This window comes from Wyeomyia smithii, chromosome 3 (genome assembly GCF_029784165.1).
Source record: "Wyeomyia smithii strain HCP4-BCI-WySm-NY-G18 chromosome 3, ASM2978416v1, whole genome shotgun sequence".
NCBI lineage: Eukaryota > Metazoa > Arthropoda > Insecta > Diptera > Culicidae > Wyeomyia > Wyeomyia smithii.
In genome coordinates this window covers 263,562,029-263,578,320 of record NC_073696.1, presented here as the reverse complement: position 1 = coordinate 263,578,320, position 16,292 = coordinate 263,562,029, and the positions used below count along the sequence as shown (strand labels likewise).

At 37.7% G+C, this 16,292-nt stretch overlaps 1 protein-coding gene across 3 annotated transcripts in view; it reads right to left on the bottom strand.

Moving 5' to 3' along the window:
- Positions 1-10,120, bottom strand: part of LOC129731093 (uncharacterized) — a 108,515-nt gene extending 98,395 nt beyond the window's left edge. The window contains exons 1-2 of one of the 3 annotated variants that reach the window (XM_055690851.1): positions 9,712-10,119; positions 9,434-9,642 (exon numbers count right to left, since the gene is read on the bottom strand). The gene's annotated coding sequence lies outside the window, so the exon portion shown is untranslated. Of the gene's footprint in view, positions 1-9,378 lie in introns of all 3 variants that reach the window. The other 2 variants (XM_055690852.1, XM_055690850.1) reach the window with 2 other exon arrangements.
- Between the last annotated feature and the right edge of the window lie 6,172 nt (positions 10,121-16,292).

The following is a 16,292-nucleotide window of genomic DNA, read 5'->3' as shown; positions in this document are numbered from 1 at the left end:
CCGAGTTAATTTTGGTTTTAAAATCGTCTGTAGGGCTTGATTTGCTGCTGCTGGTCCCAACTAACGGTCTTTGGATCAGGTATCGTTCCTATAAAATGTTCCTGATTTCCTTTTATCGATCTCGGATCGGGGAGCGCTGTTGAGTTCAGCCACGGTTTGTTGTTCGTCGACTTCGATTGTTCCTGGCGTAGCGCTGAGTTGGCATTGTCGTCTTCGAAGTCATCTCCATACCGTTCTTCATCCTGCTCCACCGTTTGCTTCTCTGACTCTAACTTCTGTACTCCGTTAATATCAGTCAGGTTTTCGATACATTCCCGTTGCCACTGATGAATCGTTCTGATGTCAGAGTGTATACGAGCTCTACTTCGATTACTTGCCGAATCGCTTACATCTCTTAACTCTTCTTCCAGTAGCTTTTGCTTCTCAAAGAGATGACGTTTTTCGAGAGCTTGTTACTCTTCCAACAGTTGAAGTTTTAGTTGTAGCTGTGCGGCTCTCTTACTAGACGTAGTGGTGTGGGAAGAGAGGCTAACGGGTAAACAGTTTCGACAACTCCAAGGTCTTTCGGACACCGACTTAGATACTCCAGCGCAAGACATATGCCACCAGTCCTTGCAGTCATCACACTGGACAAGATCATCACTAGAGTCGGGCCGGTCGCAGTTTATGCAACTGTTAATGTTACTTCGCTCGCGTGTCTTGACGTCGAGAGATGCATCTGTATTTTCCATTGAAAATTCTTAAAGGTTTTGTTCCGGCGATTTCAAAGGAATGAACCAAGTCCACTGAATTCTTTAGCAACTAATTTATTGTATACGAAGCTTTAAGCTAAAATATAATCGTTTAGAAAATCAATTCAAATATATCTTGTTTCACTTACATTTTTCAGTGAATCGCCTATAGAATACCGCATGTGTTTTACAATTTTCAGTGATTCGCCTATAGAATACCGCATGTGTTTTAGGTTAAGCGCATTCCTTTTATCATGTTAAGTACATTAAAAGTGTATTTATGTAGAACTTACGATTTAGCCTAATAATATTTAATAAATTTCCATTAATAGGTGTTTAAGTAATAAGTAATACGTATTTAAGAAACTATAATTTCGCTACCGCACAGTATGATCTTCGATCAGCAATGACAATCACTTTGACAGGGGAAGTGGATCAGTTGTATTGAAGCGGCGCGTCTATTGTTGATTAGACATAGGGTACCCAGCCGCAACAATAAACTTGAAGCTTCACATGAATTAGCTAATTAAAAAAGCGACAGTCGAAACGATATCATTCGTTCCAAATAACAAACCATTCGACTCTCAACACCCCATCTGGAACAAACTGCCAACGTCCGTTCGATAGTGATTTTATGAAAATCAGAAACGAATAAATTTCCTACCAGCAGCAGCAATATCAACGAACGATTAGCTCGACACATCAAATCTAGCTGAAAATGTGTCGGGTGGTAGCCTTCCCACGCGAAAGCCACGTTCTACGAATTTTCCTTTCACTTCCTTTCCCTCTCCCACGCAGACATGAGTCAATCGCCCAGAGCGGAAAAACAATCTCATCACGAAAGTGCCCAGTGTCGCTTGCTGCCTGCTCGGCTCAATTGATTGAATTAAAATTAATTTCTTCGATTACATTTAATTTCCTTCGCCGGCTTTACGTCGCTCTTCGACGGCGGGCGGTCCGGGTTCGGAAGCGTCACTTTTGTGTCCTTGTAGATCAATATATTCGGCGTCCTAGTTCGCACCATTCGTCACTCCGTCTTCGAATCAAAACATCCTGCCGAAAAAGCTGTTACAGATTCACTCAAAAACTACGAAACTATTACACTATGGAGCGACAAGGGAAATATGGTGGAAAATAAGTTTCTAAAGAAATCGCTTTTAATACCAGGAATATGCCAAAAACAAAATATGTTAACATCTCACACCAAGACGAATTTTTAATCCTGTTGCCCTGGTCGTACGTGACTAAAAGCTAAAATACTCTTCAAATTTTCTCACCGTCTGTTGCCTGTCATCATCCACCCATGCTTCGAAGGCCAATATTGATTTAAAGTTTGCCTCCCCATTTGATGGAAAGCGGCAAGGCAACTCATAAGATAGGGGAAAGCCATGTTCGACCGGATGAGAGCAAGATGTTGCGCAGTGGAAGGATCATGCGGAAGGAAAGCTTTTATCACTGTCACCCTTGATCATATTTTACCCATTCATTTCATTTTTTTATCGTCAAAAGCGATGAAGACAGCTACAGTAATAACGTGTATGATGGGTTCAACTAAAACGCTCCGCCGGGACACGGCCGGGAGTGTACCGGACGACGCCGGGGGAATCTCGATCTCGACACATTACGATGGAATGATGGAAAATCAGGACATTAAATCGAGTAGCGGAAAATAACTGGAATTCTCCCAGTCACCGTCACAGTGACAGACACTGTGAAGCGCGTTTACGGGGCAGAGCGTTCGTTTCCGATTTATCGTGGGAATATGTTTTTATTATGAACCTCTGCTCTTCAAGCACACTTTCGTATATATGGCAGTCTCAATTCTAATGGCTTCATGTGGGCCATTTACCCCGAAAATGTATCAAAGAGAGAGGCACGCCGAAAGACCTGCGGGAAAGTACACGGGGAGTGATTTATTTACGAACCACTTACCAGTAACGCACCCTTAAATGCTTGTCATTTTTGCTGCCCTTCAAGTTTCGGTTGGTGTGAGTTGGTACTAGTTAATTATATTAAAATTGTAAATGTTGTCCATTATCTCAATTAACACAGAGGGATATTTTTTTGCGAATGTCAACGAGGTTCTGTTGACTTTTTGATTCTTAACAAAAATGTAAAAAATTGAAAAAGGTAAATATAAATTGTCTTGATTTTGTGCTGATAATTAAATGAGCAAAATATATTTTAAAACGCAAAATGTTTTTTAAAATGTATGTTTTAAAATGTCAGTTACAGATATCTATCTAACAAATATTGGCAAAAATTCGACATGGTGCTCCAAATAGAATAATATCAATCAAGAACAAATATATGACAACTTTCTTTAAATTGTAATAAAATTTGTATAATGGTTCAAAACTAGAACTAGAGCCCAAACTAGAAAAATATGAAATGTTCGTAAATTTTGGAGTCTTAGCGAGCTCGGACGTACGACAACAGGACGAGAGTAATTGGTCGCTTCTAGGTATTCTAACGGGGAAACTTCATTTAAGTCTCTGGAGACTTTGCGCACTTCCAACTTAGCTGGGAGCACTACAGTTCACAAGAACGGTTAAAGATAATATTTTTTTATCCAGTTTGAGCTCAAAGGTTTTATTTATTACTTTTCTCGTTTTTTTGTCAACACAAATTTGACCACAAACTCAAAATATACATTATAGCTTTTTGACTGTTCCTGTAAATGTTGGTGCCAGATCAGAAGAGTCTTATTCCGCGGCCTTGTAACGTACGTTCAAGCTAGCTTGAGGCACCAAGGTGCACAAAAATGGTCTTCCATATTTTTCCATATGAAAGTATCAATGTAATCCATAATTTCTTTCATTTTATGTAATAAAATATAATCGCTATACAATTTTTAATCATTACTGTCTAAATCGTCCTGAAAACGCCGAAATTTGAAACTAAAAATCTTATGCAACTTTGTATATATATTTTCTTCTAGGAGACACATATCTTTTCTACACATATTTAGACCATTTTAACGCAAAGCTTATTTTTGAAATCGATTAAGATGGTATAGTGGGTAAAATATTTGAAAATTTGTATCTCAATAGCTTTAATCTCTACTCAAATATTAGCTATGGACGAGTTGTAGAAAATAAATCCTTTGAAAAAACGAAATTTTCACCATGTAAAATTGGTGACATCGGGATACTCTTTTTTATACAATTATTCTTCAGTCGAAATAGTCCAAATACCTGAAGAAAAGTTATATGTCCTGCAGTAAATACAAAGTTTCAATCAAATAAATTTTTCTAGTGATAAAGTCTGTTTTGAAATCATCTTGTTTTCATTTTATTGTCTTTAATGATAGTCCTGTGCATTAAAATTTATCTGCAGTTTTTCATTCACTTGTTTGGTGGGCAACAAATTTCTTCCTTTTTTTAAAAAAAAAGCAACTTTATTCTGAAAAAGCATGCAATCGCACAGCAGGTAACTCCTAATACCGACGCAAGCTGTTCCTGCGTCTGGCATGGATCTTCATCAAGCAATTCCAAAGCAGAATCTTTGATAGTTTTTGGCTTTCCTTTACGCGGACATCGAAATTACCGACTTCAAAGCGACGGAACCAATGATGTCTACGTCAAAAGTTTACTAATAAGTCAATTGAAAGCTGGATTTCCTTCTTTTCTTGCATCCGTTCAAATGCAGAAAATTTGAATTTGTTTTAAACACGAAATTTGACCTCTGATTAATGCTTACTTTTCCAATCACGGTCGACAGAATTATAGACCTAGTAAATCGGGAATGTACCATTTAGCCTATATAAGAGACTGCTTCTGCCATAACTAGGCACATTAGTTCTGAACAGCGACTAAGACAGATTCTAGTAAAAAACTGCTTTTGTGCGGTAGTAGATACATCAGCCGGCACATCCTTCAGTGAAAAGTTGCCTCATTTTAACAAAACACTAACGTTCTGGAATGCCTGCATTCAAAGTACAGGATGTTGAGAAGCTCACTTAAAATCCTTTAAGGGTGAGGACACTATTTGACAAAAAAAAAATCCTACCTATTGCTTCCTATTACTTTCAAAGTGAAAAAGCAGCTTAACTAAAAAAGTTAGATGCTTGGTGTCAAAGAACAACTTGTAGAGTAGACTTGAAGGTTTTATTTAGTTTACAAAAAAACTTATGTTTATCACACATTTCAATAAGAAAATTGCTGTTTAGTTTTAAAAAACATGTGATTTCACAATTGTTCCTTTCTTAGTGCTTCTTATTCTCTTCAATCCGACGTTTTTAAGACACTATTGATTACGAAATTTTCTCAGCTTTTCAACGAAGGCAACAGAATTGAGCTAGCTATCATAATTCTTATGCTAGACCTAGTTGAAAAACGAACATAACCGAAACTGGAAAAAGTAAATAATTCTGCAATATTCTTCGAACTAAATTTCTATTTTTAACAATTTAGCTCGGAAAATTTAGCCCTACGAAGCACCTTCCGTTGATGTGTCGCACTTACAAGCACGACTCAGACTGACTTTGGTCTCTATCACACAGGTCTATAAGAGTTGTCAGCATCAGCTGATTCTTCTGTGTGTGATGAGACATTCCTTTCAGTCTATAAATAAAGCTTGCACAGCAGTATGTGCAGTTTGGGATGAGCAATAGAATAAGTCGGCAGTGGAATGTGATACGCATATAGATTGTGGAACAGGTACCACCGTCCCCCGTAGTTTAATTGGTCAAAACACCATGCCGGAGACAGGGAGATTGCGGATTCAAGTCCCGTCGGAATGCGGAATATTTTTCCAAATCTGTATCATATTTTCGGTTCGCTTATTTTTCGCTTTCCCTACTGCACACACTGTCTGCTTAATGAACTCAATTCTGTAATAGTTGAGTTTTGGCCATTTCCATAGAATTTTTTCTTACATCAAATAGGATCTAATGGATTTTATTAAGCCGTCAAATTTTTCGCGAAAACAGTTTTCCAATTTATTATCAGAATACCTTATTCTCACTGTCAGGTATAGCGCAAGGTAACACCTAATTGAATGGTTAATATTTTCTCGTTTATTCATTACACTTCATCTAAAATACCTCAAAACGTACTGAATTTTCTTTTCCTTCAGCAATAAGCAACACTCAATAGCTTTTGTTAGCTATAGCTTTGCCACAGACAAAATTTAAACGCATAATCAAACTTTTAAAATTGTCAAGCTCTAATAAGAATTTTATCTGTTGACAAAATGCAATACAATACAATTATGCACACAACTGTCCTATTAAAAATGATCGATCGTTGTCGAAATACAGGTTACGAATGATCTGATTAGTCGTTTAATAATTGCTTTCCCTGACACGGTCAACAGAATTAAAGACCTAGAGAATCTGAAATTCAATTCAATTTTTTCAGGTGATCCTCGTGGTCCTGTGGTTCGCGACGTCGGTCGGCTAGCTCCCCCACACGGTTGTGATATCAGGTTCGATTCCCGATCAGATCGAGGATCTTTTCGAGCTTGAAATTTTCCCGGCTTAGCACTGGGGCACGGTGTATCGTTGTTCTTATCCTACAATATGCAAAATGTGCCGGAAACAATATCGATAAGGAGTTCTCTCAAGTAATCTAGTTGATCGAGACCGCATTAACCCCGCAGGCTAGCGTGCGATATTGTATTGTTTTGAATCGGAAATTTACTATTTGGCCTATATAAGAGCCTGCTTTTGCTCCAACTAGTCATATTAGGTCTGGACAGCAACTAGGACAATCCTTAGTTAGTAGTAGCAGCTACTACACAAGCATTCAACTTTCTGGCCTACAACATTTCTGCTGGCTGCCTGATTTATAGTGTGAAAACAGCCTCTACTTTGTTGACAGAGTACCTCATTGAAATTTGGTAATATTTTGAATCGAATTTTTACAAAATTTTCAAATATTCTGGTTTGTTCTATGCAATAAAACGAATTAATGCTTTCATTGTACGTAAATTCACCATAATTCCAGCCAACATCGGGGTAGAACAGAGGTGCAGTAAAATTTTAAACTTAACAACAAACTGTCCTTTCCAGGACAACCAAACAAATGAATTGGAGATTTAATACTTTCTGTTTTGTGCTAGAATTAAAAGTAAAATGTCATTCATATCTGTATGCTCTCTGACTGTTGAAATATTTTTGCGCTGCATAGTGTTTGCTCCATCCCGATCAGAAAAAAAAAAACAAAAATGTAACACAACTTGTTAGTTTGTTACGGGAAAAACCTTACAGGCTGTGTTTTCAATTTGGTCCCGTTAAGTATTAAAATAACAGAAATTATAACAGAAATGATTCTACTAATATCAAACACATATCAAAATTTGTTACTAATATATCAGCTTTCTAAAAAAATAAGATAGTATATAGAGCAATATAATAACAAACATTGTTAGAAACAACAGGTTTTGATAAAAACGAAAAGTTAGTTAGACTTGTTTCAGACCTACTTCATTACACGTTTTGTTATAATAACTCATTCAGATTTAATTTGGTTATCAAAATTATATAGAAAAATACGAAATTGTATCAAAATATGTTATTTGTAGTACCTAAACTCCTCTTTTGCATAAAATTTCAAACATATTCAACACAACTAAGGTAAAAAACAACCTGAGGTAGTTCTCCGTCAACTTTACGGTTTGCATACAACCCTTGTGATTTTTTGAACTCTTGATTAAACGATAATTATCCTGATTATAATGACTTTTCCTGTTATTGACTATTTTTGGAACAAAATCAAATATTTTTATGCAACCAAAAGTATATGACACCACAATGGAGTCACTAACGTGTCAAAACGGTTTGTTTATCGTATGTATGAGCTTGGTTCATCACGTTTTACTTATTTATTCAGCTTATTCACTATTTTTATTATATCGAAGAAAAAAAAGTATTTCCTTCCAAGAATACCTAGTTGTGCTGCTTACTGTTCACTAAAGGTTTTCAATACACACGCATTGAAAGCGACATAAAGTTTGTTAATTGGACCACAAATTGCGAATTAAAAAAAAAGGATTTTAACTGGCGAATCTAGGTGTCTAGTAACAGGATTAAGCCTCTTCAAGATTCCAGTTCCAGATTTTTCACCTCTGAGAATTAACTCCACTATCCTAATTTAAATTATTTATATTAGCATGATCCACAAATTCAGTTGGGTTACCATTCGTATGGACAAAAATATAATCAGTTGATTCTCTAGATTTGTTTATCAAGAGAGGTTAAGTTTTGGAAAATTTATTTATAGCATATTTCTGCAAAAGCATTCACAAACGTTGCAATAGTCATGATCAATTGTTTTGGCTATTTCAGCAAGGCAAATGGTTTCGGAAACGCATAAGAAAAGCTGAACACCATTAGCAAACATTATGTACTGGTGAGTGCTACGGAAGACAAATCACGAATGAAGACAGAAAACAGAAGCGGGCCAAGATTATAACCTTGCGGTACACCAGATTTAATTGGTTCAAACTAAGATAGAGTGCTCTTATATAACACTGCTTGGAAGCAGTTTTCTAGATATGATCTAGCGGTTTGATCTAGCGGTTTTCTAGGATTACGGGAATGTTAGAAAACTGTGAAAAATTACCCAGTTTACGTAACAATTTCGTATGAGATACCCGACCCCGATGCTTTGGTAATCTAGTACTTGCCCTATGGTTTTTTCGAAATCCAGACTAATAGGGGATCAAAAAGTTTTTTTTTGTATGGACCGTGCGACCAGTAGTTTTGATCTTTTGTGGCATTGTCCGGACGTTTTTGTTGTTCTCACTTTTTTTTACCCTTTTGCTACCTATTGAGAGAAGTAACCGTAAATCACTGAGAAATAAAATAGAAAATGCTTTGACTGAGATCAGTAAAATGTAAACTGATAAAAGCTGCTCAGATCGGTAGAAAGTGAAAAGTGTTTAGAAATGTTTAAGCTCAAGATTAAACGATGAATTTATTCTTCTTAAGCAAAAGTTGACAAATTCTTTAGAGGCGGAAAATTTTAAAGTATTAACGGCAGTAACGGCTGGAGCTTCGATGATATTATCAGATTGCTAATGAAATGTCTGAAATTCTTCGAGGCGCTATCAAAAATGAAAACCTCATTGGCTGTACAAGCCGGTATTCCAACAAAACTTGTCTGTTCACCAAAACCACGACAAAACAAGAGTGTTCTTTTCTCTTCAATAGTAAGAATGTAAATTGAAAGCTAACACACTTTTTTAACGTAATGTTATTGACCGCAGAAGTCGTGAACCCGAAGCCACTTGTATTCTTCAGATCAGCTTTATAATGGATTAGCAGTAACACTGACATTGAAAACTCCAAAAATTTTCACTGAATAACTTGCATAATTTACAACTGCATAATCAAAACTGCAAAAAAAAATCAGACACCAATGATAAGCAAACTGGTTTAATCGGATGGGCAAATTACAGTCCAAAGCAGTTCAGCAGTCACCAAGGCTGTTTTAAAAGTTTGGCGTTTTGACACCATAAATAACCAGTTTACATTGAATTAGCACGTTTTGCGATAATTCCATTATCCGTGGGTGTAAGAATTTGAAAGCATTCAATTGAAGCTTAACACAACGCTATTCATTTTCACCACCCGACTGCACAACGATTCGATGGTAGTTTTTAACACAATATAGTTTATTCTCCAGACTGTAAAACCTACCACTTTTCAAACCAGTCACGCCGCCCTGGAACGCATCCACCGCTCTACCACTCACCTCCAAGGCTCTTCCAGCACCGTCTCTGTAATAGCTATTGATCCACGAAACGTGCCTCTTTGTAACCTCAATCGTTAGCGGTGTAACACCAGCAGCCTGTCTGCAACCGGCCAAGGACCTTCCACAGCTCGCGTAGAATCTAGATCAGCAGCGTGTGCATCTGCAAATACTCCAATCGCAAATCGTGCAGCAGCTATGCTTCTTTAACACTGTTTCATAAACTTTTATTTACTGCCTTCGTTTTCGCAACTGTAACACTGTTTAGAAAAAAAACTCACATGCACGCTCACTGTATCATGGCCATTAGAAACCGTTTAATTTCACCAGCAATTATCGCACCGCCCTCGAGACACCACCCAGCCAGTAGTCGATTATCCTAGCAGCAGAATCGCGCACACTCGCAACAACAACAAAAAACGAATCCGCGTGTCTATCGCAGCAGGGCTAATCTTGAAATAACGTAATTATTAGCATCACTGTTTAATTTTATAAAACCATAGATTTGAGCAGCGCGCGCACGGCTTTGTTTGCGACCGTTGTTTTTCCGTTGTACGGCACTCGGCTACTATTCCTTTCGCTCTCGTTCGATTGCCTTTGACCGCGACGACGACGGCAGCCACGGCAGTTCTCCACGCTCGGGGAGGGCACCAGCAGAAGCTTCCCCAAAAGAAACGCGCGCGCGCGCACAGACAGACTCATCCAATCCGTTCATTCAGCCCGCGTCTCCGAGTGAGTTGCCGTTTTCGCACCACTACAATTCGCCACGCTCTGGGGGAAGGGGATTAATGCTGCTGTAGAGTGGCTGTTTGACAATTCAGTGCCGTGGCTACTTCTGTGGCTCATATAGAGCATCCGAGACGCCGGCAGCAATGTGACTGAGTTCAAACAAGAATTGATCACTAGCAAAGTATTTCGTGACTGCTGTGTATTGAATAAACGGGGCGATCGGAAGGGATTTTGGGGGTTCAGATAGACAAACAATTACACAAAATGAACTAATAATGGGATAAGTGCAAAAAAAAACAAATATTGTAAATAAAGGCTGGAATTTTGGGTATTTAAAAATATTTCAGCAAGAATTTTACAAGAACAAAAGCAGAATGCCTGAACGGGTAGTAAAACATGGTTCGAAAAGTTCAATTGAATTTTGATAACGTAGACTCTATCGACCTTTGAACAATTTTCCAACTTGCACGGCATTTGTAACTAGAAATATAAAAATAAGTCATAAGTCGTAAAAATAAGGTAAATAATTTAATTTAAATTCAAATATTTATCAGCAATTCGACAAAAATCACACAAGCATATCACCAGGAACTTTGATTCTACGATAACGGGTTAATGATTTGATCGCAAATCGAGAAAAACATTCAGTTTTTTTTTTCGTTAAAATTAGCAAAAATCTACCAACGCCGAATGTGGATGGCCCGTTATCCAACTTTCACAGTCGGATTGCAAGCTGCAATGCTAGCGCAAAACCCATGAAAAAAAAAAAATTGGATCAGAAATTGCTACTAAGGTGTGATCGTCCGTCGCACCGTCCAGCAGTAAAATAATTTGTTTGAGCTGGAATCAGAATCTTATATAGCCCCCTATGTGCTCGTCAACACTGACAAGAACGAGAAGTCTGCTGCTGCTGCTCAAATATGACCGTTTGTCCCACCATCCACCAGTAAAATGATTTGTTTGAGCAGGAGCAGGCGCTTATATATCCCAAAGAGCTCATTCTCGGTTACTTAGGTATTATATTCTGTCCACCGTGTTAGGGAAGTTAAGCATCTATGATCAGTCGAAATTTGTGTTTTAACATGGCTTGACAATTTTTATTAGTAAAATAGTTTCCAATCGATTGCTGCAAGAACGAGGGAAATCCGTTGAAAACTAACCAAGTGACAAGCATTTAGAATTGGATATGGTTTCGTTCTTTGTTCTGATTTTAGATTTTAGGCCCCCTTGGACCTTTTTTTTTCCTGTGTGGGCACATCACTGCGACCAGAGATTAGATCTATTAGATCTATTAGATCAATATCACATATTGCCCAAGTGTTTTCTGTACTCCGCACTTCATATTATTGGCAGTATCACTATTGAAGTAAGTGATACGCTCATCATTTATATCCGTGCTTGTGTGTAAGTTTTATCTTTCCGTTTCAAGCTTACTACTCTACTATACCGAGCCTCTGTCCCTCCTAACAATATCGCCTAATTACAATTCCCTGGAGAGAACTTTCATACGTTACTCACACCAGTTTTATTATAACAGGGACTTATTTTTGTTAGAAGGAGAGTCAACAGAGGTACTGTGAATTCAGATTGAAGGAAAGGTTTTTGGTGGGAAGCCTGAGAATAAACCCATGCTAAAGTCTTTTGGCAACCAAATGGCCTGATTCTACTAAGATTCGAACCCACGACCATCCGCTTACCAAGGCGGACTCTGTAACCTTGCGGCTACGGAGCTCCCCTTGGACCTTCCTTAAAGCCGTAGATCTACGTCAAAAGTAGAGGGTTGGATATGTAACACGACCGCATTGTTCACGTCGGACTACGAAAATTGTAATTCGTCTTACTGTTTAGTGATAAATCTGGTTGGGCTTTGCGAAAGCAAAATTCGTATGTGACAAATCATTCAATTTTATAGAATAAAACGGATTACTTTCAGATCCCATCAATATTGTAGGAACACATTTGTTTCGATCAGGTTTTGCTACTTTTTTTGAAATCGCTAAATTCTTGTCGTTTTCAGAAAGACGATTTATGTGTACACAACAAAGCAACATCATCAACGCTTTGCTGTGGTAAGCCACATCTCACGCCTACCAACACGGGATAAGTTTCGTATTTCTCCAAAACGCTTATTGAACAACAGCAAATTGAAGTGTCGCATTACTGAGATCACACCACTCTGTCAGCACTTCACAGCTACTAAAATGAAATGTTTTTTGTTATAAGCACCTGATGAACTGAATGGGGCGGGAAGTAACCCAGCTAACAGTTTGGCCCGTATATTTTAGTTGTTGTTGAAATATAAGTACCTTTGTACAATGTGATAAAGTTGTATATAACGTTCTATATGAGCTTATAAGTACCAAAGTGGAGGCAATATACGTACCAAAATGGTTCGCGCAGTTAAAGATATACAACTTTTTCTCACCCGTATTATGATTCTACTACGATGCTATACGAACTAAAACGCAGCAATGTAGCATGTACTGCAAATAAATTTTGCATTATATTCAACCTAAAGTTACCACATAATAAAAAACGTAAAATTGAGTAGCAGCAACAATATTTCTTTTTTTTTTTTCAATGAGAAGTGCGCATACCATTTTACTTGTAATACAGTTCTTGGTATATATTAATAATTATTGGTTGGTTGCGGCATCTTCCTTCGTTGAGCCTCGAACTCCCAAACGTTCCGATCACTGCTCATATTCCCTAGCCTCAGAGTCATTTTACGATGCTGCGTGTCAACAAATTTAATCCAGTACTGCTGAACGTTTTAAATCGTATGAACCTGTGAAACGTATATAATGTCTCTTATTGTCTTCAATGTTGACCCAAATCTATTTATAGACACGGATGTCAATACGTAACTCAATAATGCCTTATATACGAAGGAATAATAACATGCGATGTGCATTGACCTTCTTTTCAATTGTTAAGCGATTCAAGCAACTGCAATCAACAAACATTAAACAATCTTTCAAGGTGTTGCCCGTGTTTTTGTTAAAGTCAACTGTATGTGTCACTTATTTGGTGATTTTTCTTTTAGTCAAAACTGCGTTCAAATTTCATGTTTCATAATAGACGATTTTGACTGTCACGAAAAAGTAAATTGTATAAAATTTATTATGACCCTTTTACAACTGTTACAGGAGTTTTCAAGGAATATCAATGTTAACGTGGATCACACAAATTAGAAATCGTACTATTTTGCACTGCAATTGAGTTTAGCACTGTAGACAACTCTGTGATAAAATGTACTGTGACTGTGAATGTGACTGTGATAAAATGTAATTTTTTCTGTGCATTTAGACGAGGAACAATATGCAGTCATATATCACGGACAGCACGACCCATATATGATGAAAAATAACTTGAACTGGTTATAACATGAGCTTTATACAATTTCGATTAAAACTAGATGGTTATACGATTTTATATTGCCATTTTTATACGGTTTCTGGTTATCTAGGGACCCACCATTCTCATTTCATAAGTATTGATAAATCAGTACGTTGAAGAATCAATAACGGGGACGTCCACGTCTTTTTAATCAGGTGAGAAAGAGAAAAAGGATGTTTGGACCTTTGGTGATTGGAGACCGACCGCATCTCCCCAAAGGTCACAGAAAGACCAAGATAAGTTTGATTGATTAGTGATGCGATAAAACATATAAATCCTACTCCAGTTAGCTGTATCCGATTTATACTTTGTTCTACCAGCTGATCAGGGAAGCACAATTAGCCTATTTATACCTAGTACCGGTTTAGACCAACAGACAGTAAGAATGCTGTTGGGGCCACGCACAATTGTGTGTGGTTCATTTCAGCAGTGGACACATTCCGTTTATTCTCTAAAAGGGGTAATTTGCGACGTAAATTTCCAGTTGGCGGTCTAACGATTTTGTTAACTTTAGAGTTGATTAGCGAGCTGTTAGCTGCGCTAAAACTTATTTAGTGTGCTATATGCTTCAAATGATATCTCTTAATAATCTGCGTAATAACTTTTTGAACACATGTTTCGTTCGAACAAAAATCAATTGTCTTATTACTGTCTAGGATTCCTCTTTTTATGAGAAGTTTGTTTTTTTACTACCAAATGGGATTTGAGTTATCATTTTTAATTGATATTTCAGTTAGTGATATTCTTTAAAGTTAAAGTGACCAGACGCTCCAAATTTCTCTGGATAGTCCTACGTTTTGACAAAAATTCCTGCTAGAGTGTTCCCACGTATTTTAAATGTCTTATGGACAAAGATGGTAAAAATCGTATCAGAGAATTATCATGAGAGCATCCTATTGGATTCTGCTCACGCATAATACGCGATGTTTTGTATCGTCTCTCGAGAAGAAAACCTAAAAGCAAAGCCTTGGTGCTACATTCCGTATCGGAACTTGACCTTCTGTTTATTATACACAGACTTCGCAGCCAACTGTTGAGTGTACAGGACAATTGCGGGGCTAGCGCTACGATCCTACTGACACCAACAGTCTCTCCCAAGCCGAGACTCGAACCTACGACGACTGGCTTGATAAGCCAGCATCGTACCTCGAGACCAGCTGGGAGAGAAGAAAACCTATGTGACAAATAAATTACCGAAAGAATACTCCGTGAACTTCATAGCCTGTTAACTGTTTGCGAGATTATCGTCGCTCGTTAATACGATGTTTCGATTGTCTCATTTGCTCCAATCGGTAATTCATTATCGTCTCCCGATCCGATCGAGCCGTGGAACGAAAATCTTCGATTTGAATCAGCTTGTGAGTGAGAGTGTCCAGATAATCGTGAAATTGTATCGCCAAAATCTCAGAGAGGGAAAAAATGCAAGCGTTAGACCAACTAAAAGGAAGCACAAAACAGGGATACCAGATTTACAGAATTGTTTGTGAAATGCAGGTTTTCAGAGTCCGTGGCCGATTTTGTTTTTTCAAATGGCAAATATTTGTTGTTACTTTTTGCATAGCTTGCAAACTTTTTTCGAATTTATTTATATTTGCGGATTTTATTCCAGAATGTAAATGGTTATTGCTTGTAAAAATAACTTCGATATCGGCCAACATACATCAGTGAACAAACCTTCGATGCAAATAAAACCGACGAACAAAGGGACATCGAGCTGACAATGACAACAGCAAGCGACATTTTGTTAAACGATGAAATACCTATTTCACTGTCAACACTTGCGACTCAGAAAGAAACGAGGATAATTGTTCAAGCGCTCGCAATCACTTCTCTTTTCGGATTATTATCGTCTCGCGATTCTTCTCTTTTGTTTTGACACTTGGATACTATCAGCGAAGAGTGAATCATCGGTTTGTACAGCTTTTGGAAATTCCATCTCTGAGAGAGAATAAATTATCTCAGCGAATCTCCGAATTGGTTCACTCGGACTGGCATATCGTGCGATAAATTTTGGAACCGACTGAGAGACGAAGTTGACTCGCACGCTGAAAAAGATCGAATGTTATCACCGATTTTATCGCCGATCACCATCATTGCTTGTGGATTTTAATGGAAGTTTTTTTTTTCTCGTAGGCTGTTCTTTAACAAAATTCGCATGTTAACTCTGAAAAAGCGACTTTAGTACCTATACACTAGGGTGGTATTGGGATGTATGAAAAAAAATGTCATGTTTTGCACAGATCATTTGTTGGGGTCAATAAACAAAAGGTACAGTCGGTTTTAGAAATTTGACATGACCATTTTTACTGTCACCCTACTATACACTCACGATTGGTTGTGAATAGTATTCAAAAGCAATAACTTACGTTTATTTTGACGGGCAAGTTTAGTAATTAGCGAGCCTAATTTGTCAGTTAACGGAATAGCGTTTAGCGTCGCTTAAGTTTTGGTTAGCGATTCCCACCCTAATTTATTTCAATCCAGTTCTTGAATCGAGTTGTCGACTCAACCAACAGGCAATAGAATGCTGCTGGACCACGCACACGTGTGTGCGCCTGTGTGTGTTGTATGTGTATTTGTGTGTTTGTGACTGTTATGGTCACGAACAAATATGTTAGATTTACTGGAAAAAAACACAAAAGTTATTACATTTGAAGGCTTTCGCACCAACTCGACCACATGTTGGCAGCACCCTCTCAAAATTTAATGAAACTTGATGAGTATGTAGTCCTTA